This window comes from Bubalus bubalis, chromosome 12, assembly GCF_019923935.1.
Source record: "Bubalus bubalis isolate 160015118507 breed Murrah chromosome 12, NDDB_SH_1, whole genome shotgun sequence".
Taxonomy (NCBI): domain Eukaryota; kingdom Metazoa; phylum Chordata; class Mammalia; order Artiodactyla; family Bovidae; genus Bubalus; species Bubalus bubalis.
In genome coordinates this window covers 103,899,142-103,909,415 of record NC_059168.1, presented here as the reverse complement: position 1 = coordinate 103,909,415, position 10,274 = coordinate 103,899,142, and positions in this window count along the sequence as shown.

Below are 10,274 nucleotides of genomic sequence, written 5' to 3'. Positions count from 1 at the left end.
GGCTGGGCGAGTGCGGCCGCCCCACCTGGCCATTTATGTCCCGGGCGCCCGGGGAGGTGGGCCCAGGCTGCACCGGTAATCTCATTTGTCTGGTGGGGAATTCAATTGTCCCAGCGACCCTCCCACCAGCCCGGGCCCCCAGGCCAAAAGCTTTTCTGCCCTCGTTTCTCCTAATTGTCACTAATGACGCATGGACATCATCAGCGGGAATCGAAGCAGACGGGCTGATTTCATTCCCTCTGAATGGTCCCCGAGAGCCATCCGGGAAGGGCTCCTCCCTGCGGGCGCCCTCCAGCTGAGCACCGGGCTGACAACCAGGGCCTGTCCCCGCACGGCTGGCAGGCGGGGCCGTGCCGCCCCATTTGTGGATGGGCAGACCGAGGCTCCGTGGGGTTATTTCCAAGGTTGTGGTGGTGGTGGTGGTTTAGTTGTGAAGTCGCGTCTGACTCCTTTGTGACCCCATGGACTCTAAGCCCACCAGGCTCCTCCGTCCGTGGGATTTCTTAGGCAAGAATCCTGGAGTGGGTTGCCATTTCCTCTCCAGGGGATCTTCCCGGCCTAGGGATCGAACCGCGTCTCCTGCAGTGGGAGGCGGATTCTCTACCACTGAACCACCAGGGAAACCCCTATTTCTAAAGTGACCAGTGAGAAAAGAGACCTCACTGCTGCAGGCCCAGGGAGCCATGTCTATAGCCCTGGAGGGCGGACCAACTTCAAACTAAAAATAAGAGATGATCCCCAAATAGTCCCCGTGTTTAGACACTCTCCCCGGGCCTGCTGCCTCCGCTCTTGTCTGCTCTCTTCTCCCCACAGGCTCCAGCTGGGGCCACAGCTGCTCCCGAGGGAGTGGGCGTGCTGCTGGGGGCAGGGGCAGATGGCCCAGCGGTATGCTGGCAGTGGGGGGGGGGGGGCACAGACTGCAGGTGGGTTCCTGGGGAGCCCAGACAGCACCGCACATTGCTGGGGAGCAGACTTGTTGACGACGCCTTGCGGAGGGGTGGACCGCTGACTCTGCAGAAAGGGGTGTGAGCCACAGGCCTGCTTCCTTGTCTCCGAAGCTCCAGCACCCACAGTGTTGCTTAGCCTGGAGTGGACCCAGTCTGAATTCGAAGCCTCCCAGGGCAGCCAGTCTATGGCAGTGTTTCTCCCACACACACCACAGGGCTTTTGCACAGACCCATTGGGACTCATGTCCCATTGAGCTCAGGTGTCAGTCTCTCTGCAGACCAGCTCACCCAGTCCTTCTCCGTGCAGAGTGGGTTGGGCATGTGCTACCGCCGCTGGGAAGTTCTCCCTGACTGCCTTCTGCTCTGAACTTGGCTGCCTCCTTCCAGGAACCTGACTTCCTTCTTTCTTCCTTCTTTCTTCCTTCTTCACTTGCTCCTCTCTCTGGCAAAACCAAGAACCTGAGCAATATCCTCAATACCCACAATATTGCCCCCAAGTATCCACAAGTCCTCAAAGAGCGACGAAGGCCGGCCTAGAGCTCGCAGCGTCTGGCCCTGCTTTTGCTCTGAGCTCTGCTCCTCAGGAAGGGGTGACTGTGTCTGCCTGAAGGCGAAATCTGGAGCAAGCTCCCCCGCTCCCAGGACCTGGTGGGTTGTGGGCTCTCCTCAAGGCGGCTGGGCCACCCTGCAAACAGGGCGGAAGGAGAAGGCTGCTACGAGAGGCCTTGGGACCCCCCCTGACTGTACATGGGTGGGGTGCTACAGGGCACGCTGCTCACAGCGCCATCACCGCATGGCTGTCCTTGGGGCCGCTCCCCAAGCCGGCACAGCGTCAGGGCGAGACACAGGGTGAGTGAATCCGTGAACACGCGAGCCGACTCACGAACAGGCGGGACGCCGCCGCTAGCCTGCGTCCTGGGCCCGAGGAAAGATGCGGACGGATAACGGGTCGCGAGAGCCGGCCCTCTGGGCCCCGGAGGCCACAGACCCTTGGCTCCAGTGACAAGACAGAGCCCAGGGAGGGCTGCAGCCTGGGGCGGCGGGTGGGCTTCCTGGAGCAGGGCAGGGACTTAGTTAGAGCCTGGGAGGATGGGGTTCCCACGGATGGGGTGGCCCCGGGGGTGCCTGGCTACAGGATCAACCACAAAGGCCTTTAGGTAATGATCCCTGCATGGAAGACAGGAGGGTGCAGGCCAGGGGAGACCACAGTGCAGGCTCCGGAGGTCCCACCCCTCGGGGCACTGCCTCGTTCTTTAAAATTCTGCCCAAACCCCGTCATCTGTGCTGGGTGGGCAGGCGTGGAGCGTCTGAGATCGCTGAGACACCCACTGTCTGGACATCCACTAGCCACCTCCTCCCCCGACTAGGGAACAGCTGCGGCGAGGGGGTGAGACAGGCTGCTGGGGCAGGCGCCGTGCTCCCGGTGGGCACAGGGACAAAGCCAGCAGGTGCAAAGCGAGGGCGACCAGGCTCCACGGCAGTCCTGGCTCTGGGTGAGCGTCCTGGCCACCCACGTGGCTCTGGCTACAAGAGAAAGAGTGGGTACCACCCCCCACCCACCCCCGACCACCTGGAGTAGCAGGACCCCCAAGGACTCATACCCAGGGCTGGGGGCTCTGGTTTCAAGCCCGCCGCACCCCTGCAGAGTCCCGGCTGGACCTTCGCACGGAAGGGCTTTCCCACCCAGACCTGCGCCCATCTGCAGATATCAGTAGTTTATCCCTCTGCCCCTCTTCAACCCAGCGGTGAGGCCTGGGAGCCAGAGCCCAGGATAGGGGTCAGGAGCCCTGTGGGGAGAAGCCCAGGCAGACGCCTCTCCTCTCTGGATGCAGGTGAGAGCAACAGCTGCTCAAAGACGGAGGAAGCGAGGTCCGAGCGCTCTCAGTACACAGCAGAGTGCTGTGCCCGCGCATTTATCTTTAACAGGATTCGGAAGACGTTCTCTGTCTCCACTCAGAGCCGGACTGGCATGCTGACCTTCCAGCTGCGTTTGATAAAAAGGGTTCGGCTGACTTCAGAAATGAGAATTGCCCATGCTAGTAATTAACCGGAGCTGGAAATCGTGTTCACGGCCGTCCCTTCACCTGCTCATTTCATTTCAGCCCCACCAGCCCGTGGGCACGGGTCTGTGACCGTCCTCGGACACGAGATAATGCTCAGGAGAGGGGGGGCCCTGTCGGGAGCAGGGTCTGCCTGGTGTCCTGAGCGCACTCGCGGTCCAGGGGGCTGCACTCAAGGCAGCCAAGGTCAGGGAAATTCCACTGGAGTCAGGAGGAAGGGATGCTGGGGGGAGAAACGCAAGCAGGGGGAGAAGCTGAGGTGGCTCTGGGCCGGCGGGGGTGGGAGGGAGCTGGTCCAATCCAGCGGCCTCCTCCGCGATGTGCAGCTCCTTGCATTAATGGATTTTTAAAAAACAAGCAATCTGACCTGGAATAAGGAAGCAGTGCTCAGCGCTCCTGCCCTGGCCGTGTTGGTGAGATGCCTGCTCACCCCAGGCGTCCTCTGGACGGCGGCCACCCCCGCCCCCCGGGACGCATCGCTGGCTCCCTCTCCATGCACTCTTGGGATGGGGTGGGGGCTCATGCTGCCCCCTGCTTCCACTCCCATCCCCCCCAACCTGGCTCCGCTCTGGCAATCAGGTGCAGTTTGCCCTCCAGAAGTGGGGGTAGGGTGGGGTGGCACCCCGGGGTGTCTCTGCCACCCTGTCAGGAAATAAACACCAGTTCACCGCTCAGCGCCTGGCTCTCCTCCAAAGCGCTTCGACGGCTGACCTCATTTAGAACCGATTTCGGGGTTTTAATAAGCCCTTTGCCTTCCTGCTTCTCTCTGACACTGTCATCCTTGGAGCTATAATCCCCCCTGGCTTCTGCCACGTGAGGCTGGCTCCCCAACAACCAGGTTAGAGCCAGTGGGGCCATAACCAGAGGGGGGCCTCAACCAGACAGGCCAGGCCAGGCCACTCCCCAGTCACCCCAAGGGAGCTACAGGCAGTGCCCACCGCCCTCCGCTCCCGGAAACTCCAGCAGTCCAGCTGATGGCAGCATGGAACGCGGGCTGAGAAGGGCTGATGGGGCTGTTGGAAGCTGAGACCCACCCCACCCCCAGGGCTGCACGCAGGCCCTGCCCACCCACACGACAGCCTTGACCAGCAAGGCTGGTCAACAGTCAAGACAATTGGATGACCAGCCTCTCTACCCTGGCTCAAAGTTCAGAGGCCACACCCTGAAGGTCCCAGGCCCTGAAGCTCGGGTCGCCAGCGGCTCAGCTGACACACCAACCACAGGTCAGCGGGTGCCACCCTGCCCAGGACCCCCTGATTTGCCCTGCTCCTTAAGCCATAGCTAAGTAACGGTGACCCCAGCCTGAAGATCAGAGGGCCCCAGCCCACCCTGGCCCCCGACCTGCTTTGAGGCAGGGTGGGTTTGGACGTCAGATCTGAGAGAGGCCTGCAGGGCTGCACCTGGCCAGCCCAGTGGAGCTCTCACCTGGCCAGAGTGCCTGGTGACACCCGCGGTCCCGCTGAGGACGCAGGCTACACGGAGCAGCCGCGTCTGCCTCCGAGGGTGCCGGGCGTGCGGCCTCTCTCCCTTCCGTAACTCTCGACATGGCCTTGTGGGACTGCGCTAACTTAGGGAGCCCACTCCCTCTTGGTCAGTGTTTGGGTGTCTGTGCGTTCACCTAACCAGCAGTGACAGGAGAGAAGCCAGTGACCACACACGTCCATCCTCACACACGTGTGCTCCTGCTCCTTCAGGGCCACCCCTAGAGCTAAAACCACGGGGCCAGAGGCAGCGGGGCTTCCCCTCGGACGCCACTGCGTCCTGAGGCCCAGAAGGCCTTCATCCAGGAGGACAGGCCGCTGCTGGCTGTGCACCGCCCAGCAGACGCAAAGCCCCTTGCCTGGAACAGACAGCTTCTTACAGGTAAGTAGGTTTCAGCCCTGTTGATGGGCCAAACTCGCTATTGGGCCGGACAGCTGCCCTCGGGCTACAGTCAGATGCATCACAGACAGAAACGCAAATTCAATAAAGCCCGAGCCTCACCACCTGCTTTCCAAAGCTGAGACTTTGGAAAGAGCAGGTCTCTGTGCCCGGGGGGCCTCTGACATTCGCACAGTGAGAGGGGCCAGCGGATAAGCGCTCTCTGATCCAATTGTCCCTTGGCTGATCGAGTTACGGAGCGATTTGCCCGCTAGCGGCCAGGGGACAAGGTGAATTAAACGTCCGGACAGAGACGATGCTGCACGTAGCTGAGCAGCCGGTGGCGTGCAGGCAGGGACATCTTTCCGGCGGACACTTGGTCAATACCTGGAGCGACAGGATGTCTCAGGAGGACCGGGCATCGCCACCCCTGGACGCCGGGTCTGTGCCTGACAGTCCCCGCGTGGTGGGAGCACCGGGATCACTGTGTCACTGCTGCCGAGGGCCCCAGGTCCCTCCCAGAGCCTATCAAGGGACTCATCTGATGGAGCCTCCTTGCCCAGGCTGGTCCATGTTGCCGCCCCCTGGCTAAGATCGTCTGTTGCCACTGACACCGTCTCAGCACAGAGGGGCCTCTTTTAAAACCAAAGCATCAACCGCCTTCCTTCCATCTGGACAAACAGAAGCGTCAGGACAGCACTTTGAGGGGCAAAGGGCAACTCTGGGTGAGCTGGCGTCTCTGCTGGGGAGTACATGTCACCACCTCCAGTCCAGAGAAGCGCCCTGAAGTGCAGCTTCAGCATTTTATCTTCTGTTGCAGGGTCTTCACAAGGTCAAGCAGAACCAAACTTTAATCTCAAACCAGAAGCATCATCCAAAACCAAGGGATGCGGCTGCATCTGGATGGCTGCTCCTTGGTACCCAGGGGCGATTGGTGCCTCCCGGGCACTGGAGGGAGGCTGCTAGGTACCCAGGGCAAACACAATCCTCGGGCATGTTTAATAACACCTCCTCCCCACCAAACTCCTACCCCGTGTCAGAAAGATGCTTTTGAAAGAAAAAATTCACAAGAGAATTGATTTTTTTTTTTAATGGAGTCTTTTCAGGGGATCAGAATTCTGCAGGAATCATAGAAAGAGGCAAAGAGACAAAATTAGAGGGAACCAAACCCCAGCCGCTACGAGAGCCAGACCCGGAGCCCTGGGGACCAGACACTGGGAGGGTGAGGATGGTCAGCAGGCTCCTCCAGCGGCTTCACAGGCACCAGCCACGTGACTGATCGTCCCTCACCCACGAAGTAGGCAGCAGAGAGCCCCCGAGTCCCCAGATTAAAGCAGAGGACAGTCGCCACCGCAGAACATTGACCAGGGACCCGCGGTCCACGTGAGCAGTTCCCCGCCCACCCCACCAGGATGCACACTCCTCCCCATCCTGGTCAGCGGCTCAGAACAGACACAGCAGCCACAGGCGGCCACACCGGGGATCGAATGCAAAACCAGGCAAAGGGCCCGCCAGACCAAGCATATTGAGGAAAAGCTACCCCATCAAAGAGCCTTCGTCTCAGAAACAGAAACGCCAGCACCCAGGGAAGAGGCATGGATGGAGTCAGCAGAGAGACTTGAAAATAAGTATAATTAGTATCTTTAGAGAGATAAGAGAGGTTATCGTAGTCGTGAAGCGAGAATGGGCTTTGATATAAAAGAACTAATTAGAGATCTTGGAAATTTAAAATAGATGAGCTGAGAGCGGAAGGGAGACATCTGAGAGGAGCCCGGTGAGCTGGAAGACCAGGCCCGGCGCTGGTAGAGGAATTTGTCTTCAAGTGCAGAGGGATGGAAAACAGGAGGGAAATATGGGGACTTGGGGACAGCTGCAACACCCCGCAGCCAACTAAGGGACATCCAGAGGTGGGGTAGGAAGGGTAGAAGGGAGAAAACAGCAAAGACATCCATCCGTCTTCAGACCCGGAGCCAATGAACACAGGCGCACAGATACGGGGAGGCCAGAAAGAGCACCAGAAGCAAAGTAAAGATGCTCCCAGACAGAGAGACAGAGAGAGAGAGAGGATGTCCATTGGAGAGCAAAACCGAGAAAAAGAGGCCGAGGGGAGGGGGCAGAGAAAGCTTACCTGAGGAGGAACCTGTGGGGCACTGGCAACTTCCCTAAGAGCAGCAGAAAATGATACCTCCCGCAGAGTCCACCGCTCTGAGGCTGAAGCTGAAGCGCCAGTGCTTTGGCCACCTGCTGGGAAGAGCTGACTCATTGGGAAAGACCCTGATGCTGGGAAAGATTGAAGGCAGGAGGAGACGGGGACGACAGAGGATGAGATGCTTAGACGGCATCATCATGACTCAAGGGACATGAATTTGAGCAAATTCCAGGAGATGGTGAGGGACAGGGAGGCCTGGCATGCTGCAGTCCATGGGATCGCAAAGGGTTGGACATGACTGAGCGACTGGACAGCAACAACAATTCCAAACCCAGCGTTCTGGTTTTGGGGCAGAATTTAAAATATTCAAGCACGCAAGGACTCATATGTTTTGCCACTACCCTCCTCTCTGAAAGAATTATTCAAGGGTGGTGTTCTCACGAAAAAAAAAAAAATCTTAAGAAGGAAGAGGAAAGGGGACAGAAGACATCACGGGAAGAGAAAAGTCAGCAGAGGGTGAAGTCTGCGTCATTCTCTTGTTGTCAGGGCCGGGCTCCATCATCGTTGCATTCTGAAATATTTCCAACACAAGAAAAGTGAGGAGAACGGTGTTAGAGATGTGCTCACCACTCAGCTCTTCTCTGTGTTTATTATACTGTGTTGGCTTTAGTTTCACAAAACAAATAAGTATCACAGGTCCAGTTAAGCCGGCCCTGTTCCTCACCTCAAATTGAAACAGCTTTTCATTGCATTTCTCCTTGGGTCACGGTTGCTGTCGTTCAGTCGCTCAGTCGCGTCTGACTCTTTGCGACCCCATGGACTGCAGCACGCCAGGCTTCCCTGTCCTTCGCCATCTCCCAGAGTTTCCTCAGACTCACGTGCATTGAGTCGGTGATGCCATCCAACTGTCTCATCCTCTGTTGCCCCCTTCTCCTCTTGCCCTCAGCTGGGTACAAAACCATTGATTTTTAAGTGTTTATTTTGTTGCTGGCCAACTTGCTAAACCTGTGATTGTTGTAATAAATCTTCATTGGGTTTGCTTGGATTTGTCAAGTGGAATTTTCCAGCGTCACTGAGCATTCACAGTTCAGCGTCTTCTGGTTCAATATTTGTGTCTTTTATTTCCGTTTCTATCACGCAGACTCGCCGGGCGTCCCCGGCCCAGAGTGCGAGGGTGCACAGCTCAGCTGGTTCCCGTCGGCACCTGGCGTGTCTGCTCGAGGGCAGGATGCTTGCCATAGACTGGCATGAAATATCCTGTCCCGGGCAGCAAGCTTCTCTCCATTTCTTTTCAAACAGCAGTAGGTGCTGACTGGGATTACTTGCTTTGTCAGCATCTGTTAAGATGCTCCTAAAGCCTCCCTGCCTTTCTCTTAATGCAGAACAATGGTTCTCAAACTCTGGGGCCTCTGGAACCCTTTACTCCCCTAAAAATGATCAAAGACCCTAAAGAACTCATATGAAGACTGCTATAAAATTTTACTGAAGGATAGAAAAAGAAAACCTCGGTAAATACTTAAGGATAAGAACCTAGTTCCTTGATGGGAAGATACTGTAAAGTTGTAGAGACATATTCTCCTGTATTGATTCTAATGAATACATTCTCCACCTCTGAACATCTCTGAAACTGAGGTATACTTTACCGTTAAGGGCATATCACAGCTTGGCTGGCAGGTTTTTCCTTCCTAGTGATGAAGTCAATCGTGACTCAGCTTAAAACAGATGACGTCTGATTTCCTACATGCTTTACATATCGTAGTCCTTTTATTTTTTCACGCTAATGCCTCCAGCAATATTGGTGTGATTACTACCCCATTTTACAGATGAAGGAGCCAAGGCACAGGGGGCACCTTATCCAAGGGCACGCCGCTGGGGGCGACAGAACTGGGGTTTGAACCCACGCTGTCTGGCCCTAGGGCTCTGCCACTCTGTCCTCCTCTCCAGGCGTTGAGTTTCTTCAAATTAAACTGTGACTGATCTTACATAGAGCCCCCAAAGGATTCCCAATCTCACAAGCTGATTATACAGATCATTCAAAACACAAGAAAACTCAAGAAAATTTTGACAGCCAGATAAAGGAATGTTGGCAGGCATTCCACGCTTCTCGATAACAATGGTTCCACGAGCTGTAAAAGTTCTATCCGCCACATGCTGGGCAAGGGAGGGGCAAGCGGGACAGCAAAGGGTCCAGAAACCCTTGCATGTATGGAGTGAGATTAACAATTGATGCGAGTTCCACTTTGATAAAGAACAGGTCACCCCTGGCTATTCATGTGTCAAAACAAAATAGAAATAAAAACAAGCAAACCTCTAGCCCACATTTGCGAAAATCTTAAGTGGGCTAAAATCTAAGCATAAAAGTATAAAATTGCACCAATAGTAGGGAAAATACTGTCTACTTTGATCAGCCTCCCAGAAGCCTAAAGAAAAAGCCTGACAGGTCTACCCTCGAAAGCTATCAGCCTCAGCATGACGATGGATGCTAAAAAGAGGCGAAGACAGACACCAGCCTTGGAGGAAATATTTGCCAGCCACAAAACAGATCCAGGATTCATTTCCTGAATATGTAAAGAGCGTCCCCAGATCAATATGAAGACACAAAGATTCTGCAACGGAAAAAAATGGGCCAAGGAAATGAGCAAGTGTAAGAAAGGATTCCCAGCCTTGCCAGCTGGCAGCCCAAGGCATAATCAACCAGTGAGATGCAGTTTAACACCAAGAAATCAGAAGAAATCACCCCATTTAATCACATCCAATATGGGTCCCAGTGTAGCTGGGAGAAGGGCATCAGGCAGGGTCCTGGAAGGAAAATGACAGGTCACTCAGATAAAGGAGCTCAAGAAGGGTTTAATAGTGGGGGTTTTATGAAGACCTGGGTCCAGTGAGGGGCCCAGGTGAAGGGCAGTGATGAGCTGTTATTCCCACTGCTGGGATGAAGAGATGAGGCCCCAGAGGGAGACGGCTGGGTCCCAGGAGCTGGGATGTGATGTGGAGAGAGGAATCTGGCGGGGAGGGGGCCCAGGGCGTGAAGACCCCCAGCCCTCCCCTCTTCTGCTTCGGCCACACCTGGGGAGACTGGAAGGTGCCTGTGGCTGGCGTCTACACAGGCAGCAGACATGTCTGCTTCCTACCTGCCCTCGTGAGCCTCACACCGCTGCCACCCATACAAGGGAGGGACCTGACATTCAGGCCGAGTGGAGCCTACTCTGGCCTGAGCCCCCTGTGCTGGGGTGACAGCCCCCAAGGGAGGCAGGCTCA